General features: G+C 39.2%; 1 protein-coding gene across 1 annotated transcript in view; it reads right to left on the bottom strand.

The window, feature by feature from the left end:
- LOC150089914 (uncharacterized) overlaps positions 1 to 26432 on the bottom strand; it is a 46970-nt gene that overhangs the window by 7742 nt on the left and 12796 nt on the right. The window lies entirely within an intron of this gene.

The following is a 26432-nucleotide window of genomic DNA, read 5'->3' as shown; positions in this document are numbered from 1 at the left end:
TTGGCTGAATTTCATATATACACGTGACGTCGCAGTTAGTAGTTTGGTATCCAACGGACTGAAAACATAACAGTTGTTTTGCGCGTACTATCATTAGCCAGCCTTTTTTATTTAGTGTGGGTGGAAAGATTGGGGAAGATTTTGAATATAAAATGTACTTGTGGGTCGTTGAACTTCTGCAAAGTTGTTCTTCCATGTCGCCGGAGTTTTCTCTCTGGAAGGAAATTCTGTTGAAGTGTACCTAAGGAATTTAAAAATAGAATCCATATGTACATGCATCTTATGAACCGTTAAAATTTATGGATTCCTGTAAATCATCCCACCCAATTTACGCTAAAAATTTAGTCAGGAAGCTGCACGTTTTCTGAGCGTTTAATAACAAGGGTCGAGATTCAAACCACGTAATGTTCCACAGAAGAAAAACAAGTACCAAACGGAAGGACTTCCGATTGTCCAATGTACAAGAAACCTGTGCCACACAAGCTAATAATCAAGTTTATATAAATTACACCTAAATTACCGGGGAAGCCTTTGGAACCTCGGGACATAATTATCCTGTCGTGGGACTATCCTAACAATAAAGTAATAACTTTAATGGTTAGATGTATGTATTCTTCATGAGTTGTGGTACTACTTCGGAAGCCAAACTAGTGTTACTGACGACCTTCACCCATATCTTAAGAAAGAGCACGAACAAAAGATATTTTTATATCCGTTCGATAAAATTGGTACAGTAATAACAAAGCTAGAAGCTATTTGTTTAATTCACAACTGCGAGTCTTCCAGCCAAAAAAAAAGTTGACCTACTTTTTATGTCTTATTGAACAACGGATATCGGTTGCATATGTGGGAGAAAGAGAAAAAATTCTTGTGAAGAAGACTCTGTTAATTTCCAGAGACAGTCACAGATAGGGAGGACAATTAACCACGCTGAAGACTTACGATTTCTAAGTTAGTATTTGAACCACTGACCATGGAGCTTGTGGTAAAAGTTTCCTGGCCACCTGTTCGTCTTCTGTTGAATAAAATTATCGATCTTTATGTCATACTACTATTAATGATTTTTTATTTTATCAAGATCTTGCAACTTCGACCTCACAACAGCATTTTTACTCCTTTATTTTCTTACAAGGCAGTGAGCTCCTTGGCCGGTTGCCAGTAAGCTGCACTACTGATCTTCTCTTGTCCGGTTTCAGCTGACAGGAAAAACCACTCGGGAAAGCAACTTCGCTTGTATGTTGACCGGCAGTCGGATAAGATGAGTTACTTAATGCTTTGACATTCTCAAGCATCATTTAATCTGATAAGTAATAACGTCCGGCTCGTTGCTTCCATGTTACTTAACGAGTGGATCAATGCACATCGAAATGCTCAATTGTGATCTCATCTTAGAAATAATTATCAAGCGCAAAATAAAAGGTATCTTTTGAATCTACACCCTGCAAACAATGAATATCAATTACTCTGTCTCTCTCCATCTTGTCATAAAACCAGTCTGTTTCCATCTGTCCACCGAGAGCTACTCGGTGGATAGATGGCAACTTGAAGGATAATTAAGAGCTAGTTTCTGCTTGGAAAATATGTGGTAATTATCGTAGAATAAGTCTAGCGTGTCTTCCTCGCTAATTTCAACGTGAAATGAATGGTCCAATTTATACGTGGAAATTTAAAAGCACGAATAGCAATGAAGTAATGCGCCTTTTATCCGAAACTATAAAATCACGTGAGCAGGAATTTGAAACGGTCGCTTCGATTTGCTGTCAGCTTTACTGGGTTGCTATTTTTGGACAACATAACGAGAAAGTTTGTTCCTTTCTGTAGCCGTTGGATTTTATAACAAATTTACATCTCACACCGCTTGAATTATTATTGTAATGGCCGGATTTTCACCTTCTTAGAAATCCCTGCTATTTGCGAAGTATTTTTAGATGGCAAAATTTATTCAGAAGAATTACTTGGCTACTGTCACTAACATTAGAATGAGAAAAACAGAACCCGGATTAAAATGAGGAGAGGTGAAGAAAATTGGTCTTTAGGAAAAAAGCTAGAAGGGGGAAGAGAAAAAAGATACACGCAGGTACCCTAACTTTACAAAACCCTTCGTGACACTAAGCCAGAGATTAACAAGTGGTAAAGATACCATCTCGCCGAAAATATAATGCAGGGTAAGTACAATAACTTTAAAACGATTAAATTAAGGAAAATTATGTATTAATAACATCAAGCAGATTATATTAACTTAAAAAAGTAATAATAACGCATTAAATTAAAAAAAAATAATAATAAAATAAATTGAAATAATGCAAGATAGTTAGTTCCCTTGAGTTGAGTTTCCGTATGACTCTTGTCGAGCCAGACGATCTCAAATCAGTTGATGGTTGTGGAAACCACGTGCAGATCTAAGATGAGACGTCTATATTTTTTGCCATCTACGATTTTACAAATGTCGGCATCCAAGAATTGAGCTAGACGGAGCTTCTGATTCATTTATTGGTAAAGCGGCCCTAGCCAAAAAAATCTGGCAAATCTGCCATACATATAGACATAGTACAGAATACAATATTAACAATATTCTTATATACATGAGGCATTGAATATCATTAATCAATTCAATTGATTTGTTTTCCTAATTTTCGTAAAGAGAGAAAGAGCAGAATGAGAAAGGCAGACAGAAATTTAAATGGAAGAGGGAAACTAAACGCAAGGCAGAGGGAGAAGTACTGAGATTCAGATTTATAATTTTAAGGAAAACGATAGCTTAAGAAGAAAAAATATATGAAAGGAAGAAGAGCGATAAAATTATGAATAAAAAACAAAACAGAGAAGCAGAGAAACTTCATGAAGTGCGCCGGAAAAAAATTAAAGAACAACCGATAAGAGTGAGAAGCAGCTGGAGAAATCTCTGGAGAATATTACGTTTTGAATGAATGAAGGGTCATTCGAAGAAGAAGAAACAGCGTATTTTCGTGAAAAGACTGGAGATTTCTGAGCGGCGCTGAGGTGTCAAATGTCCAATGAATAGTTGGACCGAACACTTCATCTAAGACTCATCTGACTCTTTCCATTTAGCTACAAAATAGAAGAACTCGCCAGTTCTTTCGCCACCTATCAGAAAAAGGCATGTTTCTTCGGGAAGGGCAGACTGGTCAGCAGAAGAAATATTTGACGGCGACGAACGAAAATAGACTTGTGCAGATGCTGGCGTGGGCATCAGTCAGAATGGAGACTCGGAGATCTCGTAGGCTGATGCAAGCAGCTGATTCCGTGCTGTTAGAGGGAGGAAAGGGGGGCTGGTAGGTGGATTACATTGCGTAGAATTTCTCAGGGGAAAGAAGAGGCACGTGGGGTAATATATGAACTGGAACGGCGACGTTGCTGACTCACTATGACGCCGGTTAGCTAAAAATGCCAGAGTTCGGGCCTTCTCGTAAGAAAAGGGACCGTATACTTTGGGAATGGAAGCTCGATTATATTTCAAGGGATTCTTTCTTTCTTTGTGAGAAGACGGAATGTACTCAAGTTAATTGAAAACTGCTGGTTTATGTGAAGTTATGAGCAAGGATTCGTGGAACTAACTTTGATGAAACTACGAAAACATTTGAGGTTTTTTCAAGTGGGAATTAACATTGTGCAATGTGACTGGATGCCTGTTGGATGAGACCATGACTTGAATAAGGAAGGAGAGAAACGGAAAAGAACAAAACAAGGAAGAGGGGGAAGAGAGAGAGAGAGACAAAGAGATGAAAAATAGAATGGTGAAAACTGGAAAGAACAACTCTGTAAGAGAAAGAAAGAAATATAGAACAAGAAAAAGGTAGGAAAAATATATTTCAGTTATATTATTATCGAAACAGCATTACAATAATTTATAATACATCCGGGGAAGACGGACAAATATGAAGTTTCATCATCATTCTGAAAGTGAAAGCATCCTATTTCTTGTCCATCTCAGTGAGAAAAGACTCGCCTGTAACAATCCAACAGGATGCTTTTGTAATCCACTTTGCAAGGCCAAGAGGTTTCTAAATTGTAGTCTGAACACTGCTGTTATTGTAATCTATGAAGGCTGTTTTAAAAAGAAATGACCAAGTTTATTCCATTTTTTCTTGAGTAATGGATTAAACTGTGGAACAAGTTTTTGCGATCAGGTTTTGTGTTCTCTTGAGGAAAATTTCAACAGAAACATTCCAGATGAAATGTGAAGTCCATGGTGAGTAAAGTATGGTACACGCTATTATTTCTGTTGGAATAAAGCGCTTTGTGATGGCAGAGAATTCATAGTAAATGAGCATCAAACAGCAGGGCGATCTTCAGTTTCCTAAAAGGAAGATTTAGTAAACGCTTCCCCATCAATATTCACGAAAATTGTTCCAAAAAAGTTTGAAAACTTTTTTGAAGCCTTATAAGTCCAACGGCTAATGTCTATACAATCTAGAAGACTCATTTCAGAATGAAACAAGTATGCAACCATTGGATTTTCAGATATTTAAGAGAGTTTAACAATTTAGGACCGAGTCAATTTAAAGAAAACAGGATGTTAAAATGAAAATATGTCAATTTTTCAAAGTGACTTGAGTAGCGACACACTTGTGAGGTCTCTCGTAGAGACGTTGGAAACATTTGATAAAAGCAGAGGGAATAACTGCTACCAGTTGCTTTTGTCACATTTCTTTTAATGTTCTCTACAACATAAAATCCTTCCATCCTTCAGCGCGAATTTTATTTTGGGGAATAAGAAGTAGTCCGGGAATGATAAATCAGAAGAATAAGGGAATAGATTAGCTTCACAATCTGGTTACCAAGGAGTGCCAAACGCTCCTTGGTAACCAGCGTGGTCGCTCTTCTCGTGTAGCAGGGATCAGCCCCTTTTTTTTCTCGAAACTGAGACCTTACTAGGTGAATTATTTTTAACCAAACTATTCAAAAACTTGTACATAGTACACTATTCTATTCCTTATTTATGTCTTGTGGAAAACGTTCCTCGTGACCAATTTCCTTGCTATCGAAGAAAGTATTCAATCACTTTGGATTTTGATTTTTGAGAACGAAATTTTTTGTTTTTGAGCGCCTTGATCGCCATTCCATGCTTTGTCTCTTTGTTTGTGGATCGTACTCGAACACCACGGCTCGTCAACTGTTATCACAGAATCGAGCAAGAAAGGATCACCATCAACAGTTTGTATGAGCTTCCAGTCTAAGCAGCTTTTTTCCATAAGTTCAAAAATGAGGACGGTTTTGTGCAGTTCTTCCATCAGAATTGCACAAACTGTTTCTCTGTTAATGCGAAGTTGTTCTTCTATCATTCAAAGAGCCATTCAACGATCAGAAAATCAATGTCCCAACTTTTTCCACCGTGTGTGGGTAGGGGCTCAAAGAGCAATGGACGCCTACGGCACTTCGTCATCTCCCAGATCTTCGGTTCATCATTTAATATAATGATACCGTTGTTAGGTACACTGAGTGATCACTGAATTATCACCACCCCTATGAAAACTGAATGCGACCCGTTGACCACTTGAGGTACGAGAGTGCGGAGTTAATCAACCTACGTAGCATAGATAAGAAAGGTGTCAGTGGTTCAGTAGGTAGTAAAATTCCGAGCGTGATGGGTAAAAGGAAGGGTTTATCGGACTTTGATAAAGGACAGACTGTGGGAGCTCGACAACCTGGTGCCTCGCACCAGGTCGTACCAGTGTACCAGGACTAGCGTCAAAATGGTCAAACAGCGCCGGGCACGACGACTCGTATAGGCGAACAGGCGCAGCACTGTTAAAGAGTTGGCTACCCAATACAACATGGGCCAACCCGGAACAATATCTGGTATGACCATGCGTTGCACGCTCGCACGTATGGGCTACACTAGCAGACGACCCCTACGGCCTCCTCTTCTAACCAAGGTTCATCGGCGTAAAAGGCTCACCTGGTGCAAAGAGCATGCAAATTGAACGTTGGAAGACTGGAAGAAGGTGTGCTGGTCGGATGAGTCACGTTATTTACTCCACACCGTGGATGGTCGTGTACGGATTTGGCGTCAACAACATGAGGGTCTTCATCCATCATGCATGGTATCAAAAGTGCAGGCAGGTGGAGGCGGTTGTATGGTGTGGGGGCATGTTTCACTGGCAGGAACGTGGACCCCTGGTGCATGTGGAACAACGTATCAGCGGTCTTCGCTATTGTCAACCGGTTGCTGACTGTGTACGCCCCGCTATGTTACACTTTTTCTCGAATGGCGATGGTTTCTTCCAAGATAACAATCCGCCGAGCCATCTGGCACTTTTTGTGCAGGAATGGTTTGAGGAACACAGTTCTGACTTCCAGCTTAATGATTGGCCTCCGAACTCCACCGATATCAACCCCTTGGAACCCTTGTGGGACACTATGGAAAGGCATATCTGGCGTCTGGATACACCAATCACCTCCATACCTGCATTGCTGACCGCATTACACACAGCGCGGTTGGCCATTCCTCCCGAATGCGTCCGACTTCTTGTTGAATCAATGCCACGTCGGATAGTTGCTGTACTGAAGGCAAAAGGAGGACCTACGAAGTATTAGGTCATAATTTAGTGATCACTCAGTGTATGGGTAAAGCGCCGAAGCAAACTAATCAGGGGTCTGTATGCCGTGGCGTCTTCTATGAAGTGTTAGTATGAGTAACTTATTCGTGTATTCTGTGGTCGATTTGCTTGTGTGCTGGAAGAAAAACACGAAAACTCTCACCTGAGAGCGACTAACTCAACCACGTTGTATAAAATTCTCTAAAAAATAACTGACGTCTTTAATGGGATTCGATCTCAGACTTTTCCCCCCACGGTGTGGAGAGTTCGGAGTATATCCACTGTGCTACTCGCGAGGACAGTATGACAGATCCAACACGACTGCGTGAGAACGACTGACGATAATTAATGGTTTTGTAGAGGATATTCATTGTCAGTCAGTCAGTATGTGCTAGAGCTGTTATGTAATATAAAAAATTAATTAATCATTCAAATCGAAGCGCGGTTTTCACCAGTTCTTATTAATATTTTATTCATTTAATAAATACTCTTACTCACCTTTAAAACAGTCTTCTTCGATAACAACACGGGCATAAGATGGGCAAATAAGAAGTTTGTTTTTTCATAGCTAGATAACCTAAAATAACAACTGCGATCTTCGATATAGGTATTTTTGCTTTCATGTACCTGCAGTCCACCATCAACATCGCCACCAACTTTGATAATTTACATTAATAATGCAAATTATCGAAGCATAAATGTATTCCATTTCCACGTGTAGGTGGCTTATAATGCGATCTAAAAGTATATTAAAGTAGAAATAAGTAAGCTCCACCTGCGAATACTTTCAAAATTGTTCAACAGTGTACACTCCAATCTAAACAAAACTCTGCAAACTACGATGGGAGAGGCTATCAAATCTTTGAACAGCGGGTACATTCAAGCGACGCTTTACATCTAATAGCTTACTGAATAATAAAAGAGCACTCCTTTCTTGGATTTATGATGGGCGCGGTTGCTGGGGTGATGTGTCTTTATGGCACGAATAAGGAAGATGGATATTTTAATGTCTCCAAATAGTGTTGCACCTCTAAGAAACAAATCGCTGTGCACGAGGGGCGGACACAAAATTTGTCGCGATGCGGAGGATGCTTTACTGTGTGGCACTCACTTTCCGTCACCGATAGAACCTCGAGATCGCGCATCTTATACTGACCACTTCGACTTTTGCCATGGGGCAAAGAATCCATCATCTTCTGGTGATTATTCAGAGAAGGAGAAGATTAAACAAGCTGAAAAAGATGTCCAAAATGCGTCTATAAAATATGTGGTTGGAAAATATTATCTGACTGCATATTTCTATCTAAATAAAATGTTTCTAGAGTCTGTTCTGGTTTCTCAAGCGACCTTATTGATTCGAAAGCTAGCAGGGGATGAGATGTACAGTAGAGAGAGAGAGAGAGAGAGAGAGAGAGAATAGGAAATGTGTTACCATGTCGCCAAGGCTGTCGACCTTTCTAGCAGTTATGTACACTCTAGCTAGCAAGGCCAGCTGTGAGCGACGCTGTTCGATATTGGGGAATGGTCTTTTTGTGTGAGCAGCTCGGCACGAACGTGCTCATATGGTTTGAAAACTCGCCCGATACTTATGACACGAATGTAGGTGTGCGGGCGTTTAATTTTCTTGTACAAAATACCAGAAGGTGCTTAAAGGACAGAAGCATGAATTTCGTGTGAGAAGAGCGGCATTTTGATGAGACAATCCCTACTGATCTGGGGATAATTAGATGATTCTTCACGCGAAATTAAGGAAAAAACTATTTAAACACAATTCAATTTCTGCCTGTCCAGCCTTTAGGTTAAGTAATACTTTTTCACAAGTGTAAATATTAATTTTAAATTATCGAGGACGCCCAGCTTTGGGAACGAAAGTTTCTATAGTTGTTGTTGGTTTTTAGGAGCATCAGCTACTTCGACCATATTGATCGGGATATATTAAACCCCAAATAACTCACGAGGACAATGCGCCATTAAAAACCAAATTAAATCAAACTCATGAGGAATAACTGCAGCCCCGACTGAAAAGACCTTTAGAAATCCTCCAGTCTATGAGGGGAATCAAAGTCAGACCTCTCCAAACATGTGACAAAACTACTGTACTGTCACGTAGGACGAACGAAAGCTGTCCTCGCACAAAGACTGGATGTAAAACCGACTACAGAATACACACGATTTTCAGATACTGTATACCGATAACTAGTGGTCTTCAATGATTTGGCTCTTATTCAAAATCAAGGGTGGAGAACCTTTTGCGTATTACGGACCTTCTAAAACTCTAAAAATCTGTTGCGTATAATTAATAGGTTGTTGTTGTTGGGTTTTAGGAGCATCGGCGACAAAGGCCATATTGCTCCATGTTTATTGTCTGTAAAAATTGCGTAAAAATGTTAAATCGACCTTAGTGTTCTGAGGTCTATTTTCTGTTTGCTGGATGAAAAACTCGAGTTTCCAGGAGAAAAAACAATGCTGTCCTCGCCCGAGACCGACTAACTCAGCCACATTGTCAAAATGGCCCAAAAAATTTCTCTCCTCATCCAACTCAGGTCTCTTCCACCCGGTAGAGGAGGACAGCGATCCTACCAACTGTGCTACTCACGAGGGTCGCTCTCCATGACTGTCCATTTTATTATCCTTTTTTCTGCAGCTGAAGCTAGTTGCTTCTCCGGTGTGGGGTTCCCGATCCTATTCAGATGGAGTTATTCTCTGGAGATTCTTCACTTTTCCTATATACAACTTTCTTCTCTCTAAGGCATCACTATGCTAACAACCCCTAGATCCTTCCAGAAGCAGGATTACTGATGAGCCAAGACCCTGCTTCATGTGGGAGTGTCCTCCTAGTGGCATCTTCACGTCGTCCACTGGATTTTTCACTTTCTGCCTTTCCTCAACACAATTGTATTCATCCCTACCCTTCTTTTAGGGTTCTCCCCTACTTTAGGTTTCTTTTTGTCTATTTTCGCTTCCAGAATGTCTTCGAATACCCCCAAACTGAATATTTATACAATTATATCAAGGATTTACTTTAATTTATTAAACAAAGTAATAAGTAAAGTAATTTAATAATTTTAAAAGTATAAAAAAATATATTTTTAAAAAAACTTAGATTTAATTAATAGTGTAATTTAAAATTGTCATTTTAAATTATTATATTAATTGACCTCTTATTTATAGATAAAAATCGAGGACCCAATGTAACCTTCGTGAGAGAATGACTAACAGAGGGACTCCTGGTTTATCTATTTACTCACGCAACGTAAATATCCCAACACACTATTATTGTCTCTCAGAGCATCCAGGATTTCTTCTATATCCGGTCGTAAACACAAGACACTAGCTTTTCTCCAAGAAACCCATTGTTTGTATCAGTCCACTAACCCAGGAGTATTTAAAAGAACAAAGTCCTCTGTTTTATCGGTGCACTCCCAGAATGTTGCCTTATGTTTAAACTACACACACATGATTCACCAATTTGGAGAAATGCTGATTCCTTAAAATAGAACAATCGAACCAACATAGAAACTAGAAGTGGCAGGTTGAGTTACAGCCCTTCTAAAATAACCTTGCCTTCGTTGTTGCAGAGCACTTCCCCAAATGTAAATAGACACAAAGTGCCGACAACTACAGTGCTCAGAGTTCTTTTGGACCAATTGTTTCAAATGCTGCTCTACCTTAGCTTAATGATATTATTTCTTATTAATACTACAATTTAGTATTAATAGATGTAGAAGTCCTTCACGAGTGGTATTGGCTGAGACATATCAATGTAAATCTCATCGGTTTTCTTGTGCAGAAGCAATAATCATAAGTCAGTATGGGTCATGGATTGGATCTTACAATCTTTCAACGTGGGATGGTATTCAGATTCAATGGCAGTTTTTGTGCTTACAGACTCCTTCGAACTTTCCAAAATCCAGTGTGGCAGTTGTTCTTCAAAGATGGAAGAAAGTATGAAATGTCCCAATAAAAAAAATGGTGTAAACCGCCTCACAAACTCAAGAAACATGTTCAACAATCATAAAGAGGATGTTTCGTGCGTCACGCATGTCGTCAACGGAAAACATTACGGAGCAAATTCAAAAGGCCACAGTAACCTCTCTCGGCAAGACAGCTGTACGTCATTTGGCTACGCAGTAGGGCAGCTGCGCATAAGTCCAATATCGTGAACCCCAATACGAAACAGCGCTTGAAATGGTGTCGTTTCCTACTTTCGTGGAGAATAACAGAAGATTCTACGGAGTGATTCATCTCGCTACACGATGTTTTCTTTCCGATGAACGCGTGGAGTTCCCTAATACGCTTTCTGTCGAAGTGCATCATCTCGATCGCGAAGTGATGGAGACGGTTTATGATATTTCAGCTGGTTCCGATTAGGTCCGTTGGTGGTAGTGCCTCAAACAACGAAGTTTATGACCTACTTGGAAGTTGCAGATGGGCTTCCTGCACTGTGGTATTACTACTAAAACGAGACTTATCAGAATCAGTACGACGATAATTCACGTCATATAGAGAGTATTGTGCAGCCCTGAACAAAGACATAAAGAACATAAATCAAACTCATTGCGATCTTAGGTAGTCGTTAAAAACCCTATTCAACACGACCATGGCCAACATTAACTGACCTACCTATCAGTTCACCCTACATGTAATTCTTAGAAATACACATAATCGCCTTATAAAGGATCAATGAATAAAGATATGGACATACAAAACAACATGATAAATATGACTGCTCTTATATAAACTGAGTGAACACTGAATTATGACCACCTACCTTCTACCGTGTTGAGCCGCTGTTCGCGCGGATAACACCGCTATTCATTGACTTCACTAGATGTCTCAAGACATCCTTAGGTATCTGCAGCCACGCTGCCTGCAAGGCTTTCCACAGTATCGAAATAGATGACGGTTGGGTGTCTATACGCCTCACTTCCGTTCCAAAACATTCCACAGGTGTTCAGTTGGATTGAGGTCAGGCGAATTTGAAGGCCAATCAAGATGAGCGAAATCTTCTCTGTGTTCCTCGAATGCACAGTGCAAGCCCGATGACACGGCCCATTATCGTCTTGGAAGATTCAGTTTCTATCCAGGGAAAAATGCAACATGGCAGGGTGTATATTGTCTTCTAAGAGCAGCCGGTAGACCTCACCAGTTAAACGTTGGTCCATGTGCCCCACGGGTACTAGTTCTTGCCAACAAAACGTGCCACCTATTAAGCAAAGACCGCCGCCTGTATGGACAGTGGGCACCATGCCCGATGATCAGCGTTGAGGAGAGGGTATCTCTTGGGTCGTCTGCTGTGGAACCCTATACATTTAAGTGTGCGGTGCATCGTAATTCGGAATATTGTTCTTGCGTTCCACATATTGTATTGCGATGTGAACTATTGCACAGTGACCTACGGTTAAGAACAACGTGCTGCACCCTTGCGTACTCTTTTACATTTCTGTCAGCGGAATGTGGTTTGACCTGTTCGACACCATCCTTTGTATACCTTAACCGGAGTATGCCGTGAGCAACTGACAAGATATGCCGTTTCCAATGTGGAAGCAACCGACCACGAGCTTCTACAATCGTGCCCTTTTGACACTCTGTGATATCTTTACTTTACTACTTCCCATAACTGCTACTTTCTCACTTTGACTTGCACGATCAGATGAAAATTGCCACCATCTAGCGTATGAAGCTGTTCGGCATTTTATTCTGCGAGCTATGGGGCATAGTTCATTGCTAATGGGGTAGTCATAATTCAGTGATCACTGACTGTAAATGTATTTCACACAGGTATCGATGAAACAGTATATGATCAAACAAACTCTGGATGAGATGTACATGATTTGTGTTTATTCCTGGAAATATTTAAAGACACTCCCCCAACTCTCTCTCCATTTTTAAACATAAATATCAGAAAACACCCTTCTTACTGCTCTCTTAGAGATTACCTACTTGGTTTTCCTTTCTCAGCCAATGTCATTTTTTTCTGTTATGGACAAACCTTTAATAGAAATCACGTTTTGTTAAAAAAAATATAACGGATACAAATCGGGATTACGTATCTCAAAGAAACTTTAGACAGTCAATAACCACTAGAGAAGATTACTATCACGTGTGTTAGGATATAACTCATAAATGATCTTTGTCTGTCTGTTTTTCTTATGGCAACATAAGATACAACATAAGACCAGAACGATACCCATCAGAAGAGCAATCATCTAGGGAGATGCCCTTGGCCCACTATGGTTCTATCTAGCACTCAACCCACTGTCCACATTATTATTATTATTGTTGTTAACAGCTACAAAACAGCAATCAAAAATGCCTGAGGGTGCAGCTACAAAGCATTATTACACAGCTTCCAAACAGTTGGAGTATACATTTCCAAAGTACAGCGAAAAGTAAATGTACATAAAGAGAACACAAAACAGTAAATTGAAATCTACAGATAAAAATAAAAGTAAATAAATAAAAATAGGACTGATTCGTCCTATTTAAGTGAACAGGTTGGAGTAAGGTAGAGCACTGGTATTTCTTCACACACATTACACAATCAGTCTTAGAACTTGCAAGAAGAGTCAATTTTAAGATTCAGATAACGGATGAGGTTAGCAATTTCAGTTGCTTCTTGAAGTGTCCAGGGGTGTCAAATATCTCCAGATTTGCTTTGTTTATTGATCTTGCAGTCCTGTTATAGAAGTTGTAGTATCCATAATTTGTTCTCGCATAGGATGTTTTCAGCAGTGTATAGTTTGTCAAAGCTCTTGTCGGTGCGTTGACATTTATTTATGAGATGAGATTAGGGCAATTCAGGGTACCATTTAACAGCTGGTTAAGATGGGGTAAATCGGCTTTATCTCTTCTTTCTTCCAGCGTTTCAAGTCCAAAGAATACACACCACTCTTGGTAGGATTTCTCATTGTATTCAAGGCCACTTTTAAAGCAAACGTACTGTATTGCTCTTCTTTGAATATTTTCAATTTCTAATTTTTGGTAAGCTGCATGTGGGGACCAGACCTGTGAGGCAAATTATAGGGCTGGCCTAACATAGAATTTGTGAGAAAGATGAAAAGTGCCAACTGATTGAAGTCTCGGTTAATCCTTTTCGGGAAACCTAGTTTTTTGCTAGCTGCCTTTACAATGTTTGAGACATGGACATCAAAGGAAAGTGATTCTTTAATAAAGATACCTAAATTTTTGGCTGTACTAACTTTTTTGATTGCCTTATTGTTGATACAGTAAGAGAAATTAAGTTTGTTTTTCTTGTGTGCATTATCAAAGCTCATCAGCTCACACTTATTTTCATTGACTACCATTTTGTTTCCTTCAGCCACTGAATAACTCGTTGGAGAGCTTCGTTTAGAATGATGCAGTCATTGGTACTGCGAATTGCTTTATAGATTTTTATGTCGTCTGCAAATATGTTGATTTTGATTTGGTAGTCTCCAAGGGTACTTGGCAGGTCGTTGATGTAGATAAGAAATAATAGCGGACCTAAGGATGAACCCTGTGGGACACCAATTTCAGGCTTGAAAGGATATGAGATTTTACCTTTAAATGTCACGGACATTTCTCTACCTTCCAAGTAGTTTGCAATCCAGTTTAGTGCCTGTCCTCTGAGACCATAGCGATGCAGTTTATTGATTAGTCTCTGATGGACTACCTTGTCGAAGGCTTTTCTTAAATCAAGGAAGATGGAGTCGACTTGTTTTCCTTCGTCAAGCGCTCGGGATATATTCGAGACAAACGAAATCATATCTGTGCAGGTGGAACGACCCTTGATAAATCCGTGAGAGTAATCCGACAAATTAAGTTTCATAAAGTTAAATAGCTGCTTCATTACAATAGATTCAATTATCTTTGAGAGTGTATTTAATTGACAAACTGGTCTGTAGTTGTTGGGTGAGGATGGGTCTCCTTTTTTGTAAAGAGGGGTAACAAAGGCCTTTTTCAGTTGATATGGATAGATTCCACTCGCAAAGAACAATTTTATTAAGTGAAGTAATGGCTTTACAAGTGTGGTTCCAAATTTTTTCCATAAAACAGTAGGGATACCGTCCAGACCTCGTGTGAGGTCCTTTTTCATACTGTGGATTGTGCTCAACATACTGTGGATTCTGCTTGGTTGATTTCAAATACTGTTAGCGTATCAATGTAGTTGAGAGGAAAATTTTTGTTACCTTTCATCCCGTCATCTGCTGTATCTGTTTTGTAAATTTCTTCAAAGCTGCTAGCAGGGTAGTCTGTCTCAGACAAAGATAACAAATCATTGGAAATATCTAGCGTATTTACAGCCGCATTTTGATTTTTTCCCTTGAATTAGCTGAATATAGGCTTCGTATCTTTTGCCTCAAAGACTCTTCTTTCGACAAATCCCAAGTATTTGTTGTAGTCCTGTTTTAATGTCATCTTAACCTGTCTTCTTAAGGAAGAATATTTGTTGTAAAGGCATATTTCCTTATTTATCTTAAACCTACTATGCATTTTTCGTTTTTTTTGCCAGTAGGGATTTTAGTTCCTTAGAGAACCAGTGTGGGTAATTTGGATCCGGAGCACTATAGCGTGGAATAAGGTTGTTTGTAATTTCGTTAATGATTTAGTAAAAGCAGTCCAGTAATTCTTGGGAATCATTGATTTTTAATAGTAATTCCCAATTACAGTTTTTAAATGTATAATTCATATCAGGACATTTCACTTTATTGAAGTTGAGCTTCTGTTTTCGTTCTAGATCCGTATCTTTAACTGATCTCTTCTTGATGGAAAAAGCCACGGGATGTGATCTGATCTGAAAAGATTAGTTGGCTTAAAGGCCACCAAAGGAAAGTTGGTGAAGACTAAATCCAAGTAGTTTTAATTTCTAGTTGGAAATTCACAGATCTGATTCAGATTTAGAGAGATGAAAATTTTTTGAAATCTACCTTTAAGTGTCCAAACATTAATTGGATTAGCATTGCATCCATTGTAGGCATGTGGCATATTGAAGTCCCCTAAAACAATTAAATGGTCTATTCTCAGATGTTGATCAAGAATTTGGTCGATAGTGTTCTCAAATTCCATCATAAGATAGTTATCTACAGGTGGTGGAAGGTAGACAAGCATAACATAGCAGGTATAAGAGCCACTGCCCCGTTGGAGAAAAATACCTTCAATGTTAACCAAGACTTTGATTTTTGAGATAGGAATCTCTTTATGGCAAACGATCATGAGCCCACCGCCTCTCTTATCCAGTCTATCCCTACGAATAACAACGAAGACCGGTGGGACCAATTCACTGTCGTTAACTTCCTGAGTGAGCCATGTTTCCACTAAAAAGTAGCTGTCGTAGTCTTCTTGTAATATAAGGAAATAAATGTCTTTATAGTTGGTATTGTTTAGACATTGCACGTTTTGATAATAACATAAAAAATTATCTTGTAAGTTATTCTTATTTTGCCAAACTGGAATCCTATTTTCCTGATTGTCTGTAGTTGCTATTTATTTCCGTTTTCAAAATTCGTAGGTGAGGATGGGTTTATTGATTTTGTCCTTGTACTTACATTCTTGCGAAAAGGCAATATCAACAGCAAGCACAGGTATACCCTAAAAGAAGGGAAGAATAACCCGTACACCCTCACCCTCTCTCACCTGATGTACATGGCTGACATCAAACTCTATGCCATAACTGAGAATCAACTGCAACAGGTACTCCGGATCACCAGAGAGTTCAGCACTGACATCAGGATGTAATTTGGCCTAGAAAAATACATGACTCACGAATTGCACAAGGACACCAAGTAGAACGAAACAACCAGCTGAAAACCGGTGAAGAGATTGAAGCAATGACAGAGGGAAAGACATACAAAGACATTGGGATGATGCAGGCACACCAGTTAGAACAGGAGAAGATCAAGGCCCACCTGACCAAGCAGTACCATCAGAGACTGAGAAGCCTGCTAAAATCAAAGCTGAATGGCAGGAACATGGTCACAGCCATAAACACTTACGCAGTCCCAATACTAATGTACTCCTTCGAGATCATAGATTGGACGATCATTGATCTAAAGGAGATTATGAGATCGACCAGGACAATGATGACCAAGAGCCGCCAACACCACCCGAAATCGACCATCGAGAGACCATAGTCCGTAAAGAAGGAGGAAGGGAATTGACTGACCATTCATTGAACGAGAAGAAGGCGACTATGAACCTGCGCGATTACTTCCAGGAAAATACAGCGCCAATCTACCAAGCCATAATATGGAACAAGTAATGAAACCATCCCGATCATTGTGTCAACTACATAAAGCAGGGAGGTTTTTTTCCTTTATGGGATTTCATAGCTTTATGGAAAACTAATAAATTCCATCAAAAGGAATAAATTCTCTCCTTATTTTAAAAGTCCTTCCATCTTATCATTATAAAATTTTAATGTATTTCTTTTAAATACGCATTATATTTATTTCCGTTAAATCCATTTCCCTATCTGTCAATTTATGCAAATCTTGCGGTCGATTCAAGTCTAAAATCAATGCAAACTGCAGAGAAAAAATAAATCCAAAAATACGCATCGAATCGGTTTTGATATAAGCCGTACAATTATGTCAAAAATACATTAGCAAGCACGATACGCTTATGTGACATTCATGGAAGATTTTAAGATTATTATCGAAAATGTCAGTTCATTAATTTTAAAAATAAAGTCTTTCACCGAAGCGAATATTCTTTTAGAAATAAAGACGGATTTTAATCTTTTCATTTTAAAACGCAGCAGGGAGCGAATTAAATTACCAGAAGGCTGCCTCAAATACAAATGCGGATCTAATCTCATTACTGGTCTTAAAGGACATTTGAAGACTTGGACGTGGTAAAAAAATTGGCTTTAACTTCCTTACAGATTGTTCCTTACAGATTGTTGCTTATTTCTTTGCTGAAATTTCATTAAAAGTGAATCACCTATTAAAATTGAGATAACTCGGATGCTGCGTCAATTATTAAGACAGTTACTTTATATCGAGTTATCGAATGATGTTTTTGATGTATTCTATTTATTTTAAAGATTGCGTGGGGTCTCAATGTTTATAGAAAACTGCTTAAGTGTTTTTTAGAGTCTGACATAATCGAATCGCCACCCACAATACTTCCAATGAATCTTTGTTTCAAACTCTCCTTTAGGCAATGCATCTTCCAAAAGAAAAGGAAAGTTATATCAGGAACGGTGACATTATTCACCAATGGATGTCGTGCTTGCGTTTTGTTTTCTCTATGTCTGCTCCTCGTGATAACGGACTCTGTACATTATCATCTTGTTGAAGCACGCGAACATTACATATATATTTTTTCTCTTATTTGAAGTGGATTTTTCGTATTTCTAACTCGACTTTTCCATTTGGTTTTGAGCTTGTCTGACCTTTAACAGGAATATGTGAAGCTGTTTACTAGCGTGTGAAACTATCATTAAATGTAAGTTTTGAAGAAAATGATGTGAGTAAAATGTTAAACGTATTGTTTGTAAGGACTGTGAACTCACCAATAGAAAAATATTGCGTGTGATATTCAAATATTTCTCGACACTTTCAAAATATAAAACTATCCAGCTGACATTTGAATTTATTCAAACTGTCAACCTCAACTACCTGCGAATGCAACTTGTTCCAGCTATCAACAACTCGTTGGCTAAAAGAAAACTTCCTACAATCTATTCTGAACCTCAAACCCTATAATTTGAATTATAACCCCTAGTTCTGGAATTCTTTAGAACAGTGAAAATTCCACCTTCATTCATTTTGCTAAAACCATCTCAGAGACTTGTAAACCTCAATCAGGTCACTTCTGAGGTTCCTGGTTGTCAAGCTCTGTGGCCCACATAATTGCGTTCTTTCCTCTACGGTCGTCCATCTGCCGTTCGAGTTGCCCATCGTTGGACCCTTTAAAGAAGTTCAATGTCTTTTTTTTCAGATGAGATCTCTATACTTGGACACAGTATTCCAAATGCGGTCTTACAATTGCCTTCTACAGTGGGATTACGACCTCCCATCTCTATAGGACAAAGTTCGATAAATCATCGATAGGACACCATGGCCTTTCCTGGCTGCCTGTTTATACTTTTCGGAAAACTTGATATCTGCTCGTACTGCAACTTCCAGATCCCTTTCTTCCACTGTTTTTAATTCAATCCTACCAAGTGTATAATTCATTTGTGGATTGCTGTCCCCCAAGTGTAAGAGCTTGAATTTAGCAGTATTAAAACATAACCGCATTCAATCGATAAAATCATTCAATAATTATTCATAAAAATCATTGAACAATTATTCAAATCTTTCAACAATTATTTCAACAATTATACAGACCCTCAGTAATAAACTAACTGAGGGTCTCAATTAGAATTCACAATAAGAATATGGGTAACTAAAGCCATGAAGTCGATAAATCTTGTCTCTAAATTATATGTATCTATGGCTAGTTTCCTGCTTTCTTGTTGGGAATGAAAATCGTGAATATCAAACGGCGATGTGAATATTACGTGTATTTCAACAAATCAAGATTTTTAAAATCTCGACAGCTTCTATTTTCATTTATTATTTCTCTAGATGAAATACATTTTCTCTTTCAATAACTTCAGTCGCTATCAGCAGAGCAAAGTTTTCTGCCTTAATTTTTGTCTCAACTGGAAAGAGAGCGTGGAAAAGCCAATAAGTCACATCCGTATACGACATGCGCTGTGATGAAGATTAGTCCTATTTACTGTGACAGTCATCGAAAACACTTGAGGAGACGGAAAATTGTTTCCTCCAGTCGAAGTACTAGAAGAGGACAAACGTGTCTATACTTGAACCATCAAGAGCATCGCTCTTGAATGTTCGTGGTTGACAGGGTAGTATCTAACCTCTCGAAGTTTTCGTTTGTCTCTTTCTCAAGTATTACGTTTCCATTCTCGGATTACTCTTTATCAAATATTATTATCCAAGCAGTAAGTTTTATTTCTGAAGTTTGTTTTGCAGCTTTCCATTCTTCTACGAATGTGATTGTCCCAGTGGGTATTTTTTTCTGTAGTTACTGTATAATAATCATTCCTTAGATAACATTATTGCAATCACTTCAAACAAAGTTCATGAAATATTCTTTAGTCCTAAAGGTCCGTTTCTCTGCTTCATGAAATAAAAAAAAAAAAAAAACCGGAGTTTCCAGAGTGGTAAATGGATCCGCCTCTGACTGAAAGTGGCTAACTCAGACTGACTAAAACTAAATGGAAAAAGTCTTTCTAATCTTCAAATTAAACTTCACATTTTTCTTTGAAAACAGCATGCTGTGGGCGTTACTGTAAGCAGATTTACCCCGACTCTACGCAAATTTTCAAGACATATTCATGTGGACTTATGTTCTGAGTAACCACTGTCGATCGTTCAACAAACAGAATGCGTTAGAATGCCTTTTAGCCTGAGTTTCCCCCGTGTCAATTTAAAAATTCAAATCAACAATCTTACTAGCGTATCCGTACATTTTTTTGTTATATAATATCGGTGTAGATACACCATAGTTTACCCATAAATTTGAACTACGAATGTAGTGTAAAGGGCATCGTTTTAATTGTATCTCATATTGTGGCTGCCTTCACAACGAGATAGCTGGTATTGCACTACTTCAAATAAATAACGCTTGTCTAGTAGAGAAGACTACTGTTATTTATTTTCAGAGGATACCACCACCCAGACGATCGTTTCGAAGCTAGTGGGCTTCATCATCAATGGGTGGGCAGGTACCTTGGTAGTGCAACATGCCATCACAGTTGCGAAGTTATATCCACAATATGAGAGATGCCAAAATTACATTATTACCAACACCCTTTGGCATCTCTCATATTGGGGATATAACTTCGCAACTGCGATGGCTTGTTGGCTTGTTGTGAAGTGGACCATCAGAAACAAATTTGAACAAAATGGGAGCGTTCGGAAAGTAACAAGACCGAGAGCACTGAGAAAAAACTGCTTGCTGTCGGGACACGAAACTTATCTTTAAAATCCTTCAGAATAATTTTCTTCCGATACACTATTTCCATCAATGAGTCCACTTTTCAAATAACCATTCGGAAAAACTTCAGGGATCTGCCTCGAAATATTCATAATCCTCTCATTAAGCTCAGCATTTGAACCAAAGTGACATCTGCGAAGATGGTTTTAATCTCGGGAAACATCACAAAGTCGGGAATAGAAATGCATAGTGAGTCATAATAAAGGCATAATGAGTCTGGGGAAATGCATAATGAGTCATAAGAAAGGAACTGAGCTAGGAATCAAAAAAGATATTCATACTTGCATCTCAGTTAGACACTACGTGACCACATCGAAGGTAACAGCATCAACCTCATTACGCATGCATGTAAATAACCAATTCCCTACAATTTTTATTAGATAGTATGAATCAGAGTTGTAATACTCAATATGTTCTACGTTGATAATAATATTAGTAAAAATATAAGAGGAGATTTATTATTAAAAAAATAAGAGGAGTTAAAAAAATAAGAGGAAACTCCTCTTATTTTTTTATTACTACAATTTTTATATACACTGGTGTGCAAAACTTAAGGATCAACACTATTTCTAAAGGTTACAACCACCAAATCTTTACTCAAGTACTCTTTACTGATGACAGTAGATTCAGTCTAAGCAGCGATTCTGGACGTCAGCTAATCTGGCGAAAGGTTGACACACGGTATCACCCTGCAAACATCGCAGTGCGTAGCACACTCTTCTTGATTAAACCGGGGTTCGAGCCCGTCACCACCAAATATGGAGGATGCGGAAAGGTCAGAGAATGACCACCGCATATCCCGGAGCAATATGGCCTTAGTTGCTAATGCTCCTAAAAACCAAATAACAACAACAACAACCCTGCAAACATCACTGAAAGGGATCGATATGCCGGTCGAGGTGTTCTCGTCTGGAGAGGCGTTATCTTGGATCGAGGTACACAACACCAGATACTGGAAGACGGTACTGTAACCGGTGCACGCTATTGTACTGAGGTAATCCTTCCCCATGTGCGTCTGTTCCGAGGTGCCATTGGCCCCGAGTTCGTGTTTATGGATGATAACGCCACACCCCATCGCACTGCAGCTGTTGATATGCTTCTGGAAAGTGAGGATATTGTTCGTATGGATTGGCCTGCCCATTCCATCGATCTAAATCCCATCGAAAACATATGGGACGCTCTGGGAAGACGTCTAGCAGCACGTCCACACTCACCAGAAAATGTTCACCAGCTGAAGATGGCGCTGACTGAGGAATGGACGATGTTACCGCAAGAACTTATCGACAACATTGTTCTAAGTATGGATAGGCGGTGCAAAGCCTGCATCGACATTAGGGGTGGCCATATCTTCTACTGAGGACCACTTCTTCTCTTTGTTCCATCTTTGGCAGTGATGCATCTGATGCATCTGTATCATGGCAGCCAGTGCTATGTTGCCATTTTTGAATAAAGTCCCTCTGTACCGTTTTGTTTCTGTTGTTGCGTTGTTCCTTCATCATTTCTGTACCTCACGAGGTTCCTTTGGTATGTTTTTTCCCATATCCAGGCCACTCCTATGAGAAGCTACAGGTGAAAACCTGACTGGTCCTTAAATTTTGCACACCAGTGTGTTACAAAACTTTCTCTCTTATGCCAAAAAATAGTTTACGAGACCCACAATTTTTTTTCTGTTTAAGCGATAAAGGTGATAAAAACTGAAACCTCAATATGTTTCTCATATTATTGTAGATTCAGCAGACATTCGTCTTCTGATAAATAAATCCCCCCCCCCTCGAGGGTAAAACAGTCGATATAATCACCGTCCTCCCCACACCAGGTGGAAAAGGTACAGATTTAAATCCTGTCAATGACGCGAGCAAATTTTATGGCTATATTCGCTCCGTGCAGGAATTAGTCGATCCCAAGCGTAGATAGCAAGATTTTTCACCCGGAAACTCGAGTTTTTCATCCAGTAAACAGCAAACCGACTGAAGGAAACACTCAATAACAGATAATATACTAATTCCTCGTATCCTTAGTTTCTCTGGGGCTTAACACACACATAACCGAACAAGTTCCTCAGTAACAATCAACCAGATTACTTGGGAGAAAAACAACTGAGCTATCTTAAAGTTGATCACGGTTCCTTATGTTGTAGAAGGTGAAGAGCAGTGATTCATAACGAGGTATGCGTTCTTGTTCGAGGTTTGTGTTATCAAAAACGAACTAGTTTTTGATAACAGGAAGCACAGCGGTCCGTTCAATTGCTGATTGCTGGTCTTCCTCAAAGCCGACATTCTACTTCAATGGGGATAATGTGAGAGCTCAGGTGAGAGCACTGAAGTTATTGCACGCCTTTGTCTTCAAAACAACATGGAAATGCAGCATTGTCATTTGTCAAAGGTTTTGCAGTATGATATGGTACATTGTCATGCTGAATCGTTAAAAAACGAATGAAGGAAATTTCTGCACTGTAGAAAATGGGAAATTTTCCCTAATGTCGATATAGCGCAAGTAATTTATTGTTTCATGAGCGATGGCCAATGATCCAAGTGCAAACCTGGAGAAACAATCCTAGATCGTCCTGCACCTCATCAAACGACTCATCACCTAATTAAATTTTTTGAACCAATTTTGGGCTGTGCGTTCACTGACAATCTTCCCCGAATGCTCTGCATATCTTACAGGCTGCTTGTGTAGCATTTGTGCCCAGATAAACGTGCTCAAATAACTGCAACTGGAGTGGCCATCTTTTGTCGTGTCTCACTCTTTAACAGAACCGAACTTCCCACCTGTTAGGCGTCAACTGATAAAACTGACTCGGTGTTACTTGAAGTTTCGAAGTTCATCGACGAATAATCGCCATCTGTAATGGCCATGACATATTTTTTTCTCAAAATATTAACCATGGAAAAAACCACGAGAACTTTTTTTGGTAGCCTAATACGTTTAGAAAAAATTTTCAGAATACAGTAATTGCAGAAATTATCTTTAAATTATGAAGAACAAAAATTATCCTTAAAGGCACAACACGTATGAAGAGAGAGAGAGAGAGAGAGAGAGAGAGAGAGAGAGAGAGAGAGAGAGAGAGAGAGAGAGAGCATCTAAATCTGTCTAGACGTTGTTTGAATTAGGCAAGGGCAAAATTATGGACAAAAAAACTGCCGATTAGTATGAAAACCTATAGAAGCACACATAAATGCCAAATAATAGACATCAACTGTTTTTTTCTCCTGGTTGTGGGTATGTTTTAGAGGTGCTTACGGTACTCCAGAAAAACCTGCAAAAACTGCACAGAACGTTGAAATTCAATCTAATCTTCTGCTCCATCATTTTACATAACATTTAAAAAAAACAACGCTTCCTCTTAAAGGGAAATATGCTGCTGTTCATCCAGTGTTTCGGGAACTACTTCATCAGCGGGTAACTAGGCACTCTCAATGTAAGAACTGACAACCCTGTGATGAGTTTCCACAGTTTCCAGAAGAAGAGCAATATAAACAAATTTAGATGTAAAACACGATTAAAAAACTGCTGACATTTGATTGATTCGACAGACTAACGGAACATACCACTGCTACGTAATGATCCTAATACATTACTCGACAAATTTAACAGAACAAATGTTTTTCATTTTGCAGTTTATTGCGAACAGTCTCGCGACAGACGAATATTTGATATGATTGGCATCCCAGCATTCAAATTCCGAGTATACAATAGAAATCGATCTGCCACCTTACAGAGCCGCATAATATGCAAATTTCGAGCCTATTAAAATACGGTTTGAGACCAAACAGTCCCATTTTTTGGCTTGATCAGTGGAATAGCCACATATCCAATACCCAGGGTGACAAGTTATCGTCGTTTAGATGATTCTTTGAGATGGCAGGCCGTTGGACAACTTAAAGCTGAACAGTCGCAGGCGGAGGTGGCACATTGTCTTAATGTGTCACGCTGTGTTGTTTCGACAATACGGAAGCAGTTTCAGGAGACAGAAACCAGCACAAGAAGAGCTGGCCAAGGTCGCCCGAGGGCCACATCAACCAGAATAGACCGCTATCCGGCTGCAATAGCAAGGCGGAACCCTACAATGTCCTGTCATCAACGGTCTCTTGAGGTTGCTGCTGCCACAGCTGAAAACATTTCCAACTAGACTGTGTTCAGAAGGCTCAATTCAAGTGGACTCTAAGCAAGAAAGCCAGTAGTTTGTATCCCGTTAACATCAAACCACCGCAGAGTTCCTCGAAACTGGTGCCATGAACATGTGACTTGGAGCCCTGACAAATGGTTTACAATTCTGTTCTCTGATGAACGCTGTTTTAGTCTATAAACAGATTCTAGACGTTATTTCAACTGAAGGAATGCGGTACCATCCCTCAAACATCAGAGAAAGGAACACTCATGGTGGAGGCAGTGTTCTCGTGTGGGGAAGAATAATGATCAGCGGTCAAACCCCTCTTCATGTTTTTGATAGGAGCAGCGTAACAGCGTAGAGGTACCGAAAACCGATTCTCGAAACCCTATTGCAACTCTTTAGGGGTGCGGTTGGCCCAGATTTTCTTTTCATGCACGGCAACGCCACTGCACACAGAGCTCAAGTGGTAGAGGAATATCTTGAAACAGAAAATATCCAAAGACTGTCCTGGCCAGCGCCATCACCAGTCTTAAATCCGATCAAACATGTGTGGGACGCCCTAGAGCGTTGCATGGCACTCCGACAGTCAACTCCTCGATCACTTTATAAAGCTAAGGTCTGCGCTGGTGGAAGAATGGGATTTGTTGGCACAGAATATTATAGACACTCTTATGTCGAGAAGGGTTCACCGCTATTAGGTCTGTTTAGCCGTTGGAGGGGATCATACGACGTACTAATGTCATGTAACGCTGTTTTCAAGCATCTTGTATCGAATTTTGTAATCTGGCTTTTTTGCTAATTCTTATAGAATCCCTATAAATGTCCCTTATGCCTCTCCAAAGTTTCTCACTGTCTCCTCATTTCATCGTTATTCTGTGGTACACCACCATAGCAAGTTTTCCCCCCATCACTGCAATCTGCACGAGTTACACCACGTTTTCTACGTGTTCTGTTAATTTTGTGAAGCACTGTATAAATGGAGCAGTAAACCTCATTTAATAATAAACACTGTAAACTTTTCTTGGTTTCAATCTATTCAGAAACCTAAGATCTACAGACAGAATATGTCACAATTCTGTCTCTAGAACTTAGAGTCAATTGAATGACAGACCTGGAATATACTATAAGATTATATAAAGTAGAAAATGAATTCCATATTAATATTAGTAGTGGCAAGTGATGCAAGAAAGCATCTTATAAAGCGTCTCCCAAAAAAAAAGATATTACTCAAGCGTAAAAAAAAAATGCGAAAGTTTCAACAAGCGTGCATTGTTCAAATATTTAAATATTAATTTTAAGAAGTGCCACTTTAATAGAGGTACATTTAACATGAGGGTCAGTAAGAAAATATCTACAGAAAAAAAACTCCGAAAGAACCCTTTTTTATTTGTTGAATAATTGCTAAGAAGTTCAACATCCAGTGTAAGCAACTGCAAGAAAGGCATTTTACTGTCTATGAGTTATCAAAAAGAGAACACCAAAGAAATTTGAAAGTGAGGAGAAGGCAGCCATGCTCCCTCTCTATAGGACGAGGGTGCGACTACGCCAAGAATGTTATTTTCCAGTTACTGGAAGTCGTATCTAAAGAAAGATGTAGAACTTCTTGAGAAGGTGTAAAGAAAGGTGACTAGTTGGCTATGAGCGTTAAGCATTATCCCTACGAAGGGCAGTTTAGTAGATGTGACCCAAAGATGTGAAACTTCCTTAAAAGCACTCTCAAGGCGATTTCTAAGTCTTTGATGAGATCGAAATAAATAATGTCA

This window comes from Mastigoproctus giganteus, chromosome 2 (genome assembly GCF_048544385.1).
Source record: "Mastigoproctus giganteus isolate SK-2022 chromosome 2, ASM4854438v1, whole genome shotgun sequence".
NCBI lineage: Eukaryota > Metazoa > Arthropoda > Arachnida > Uropygi > Thelyphonidae > Mastigoproctus > Mastigoproctus giganteus.
This window is presented reverse-complemented; position numbering and strand designations above follow the sequence as displayed.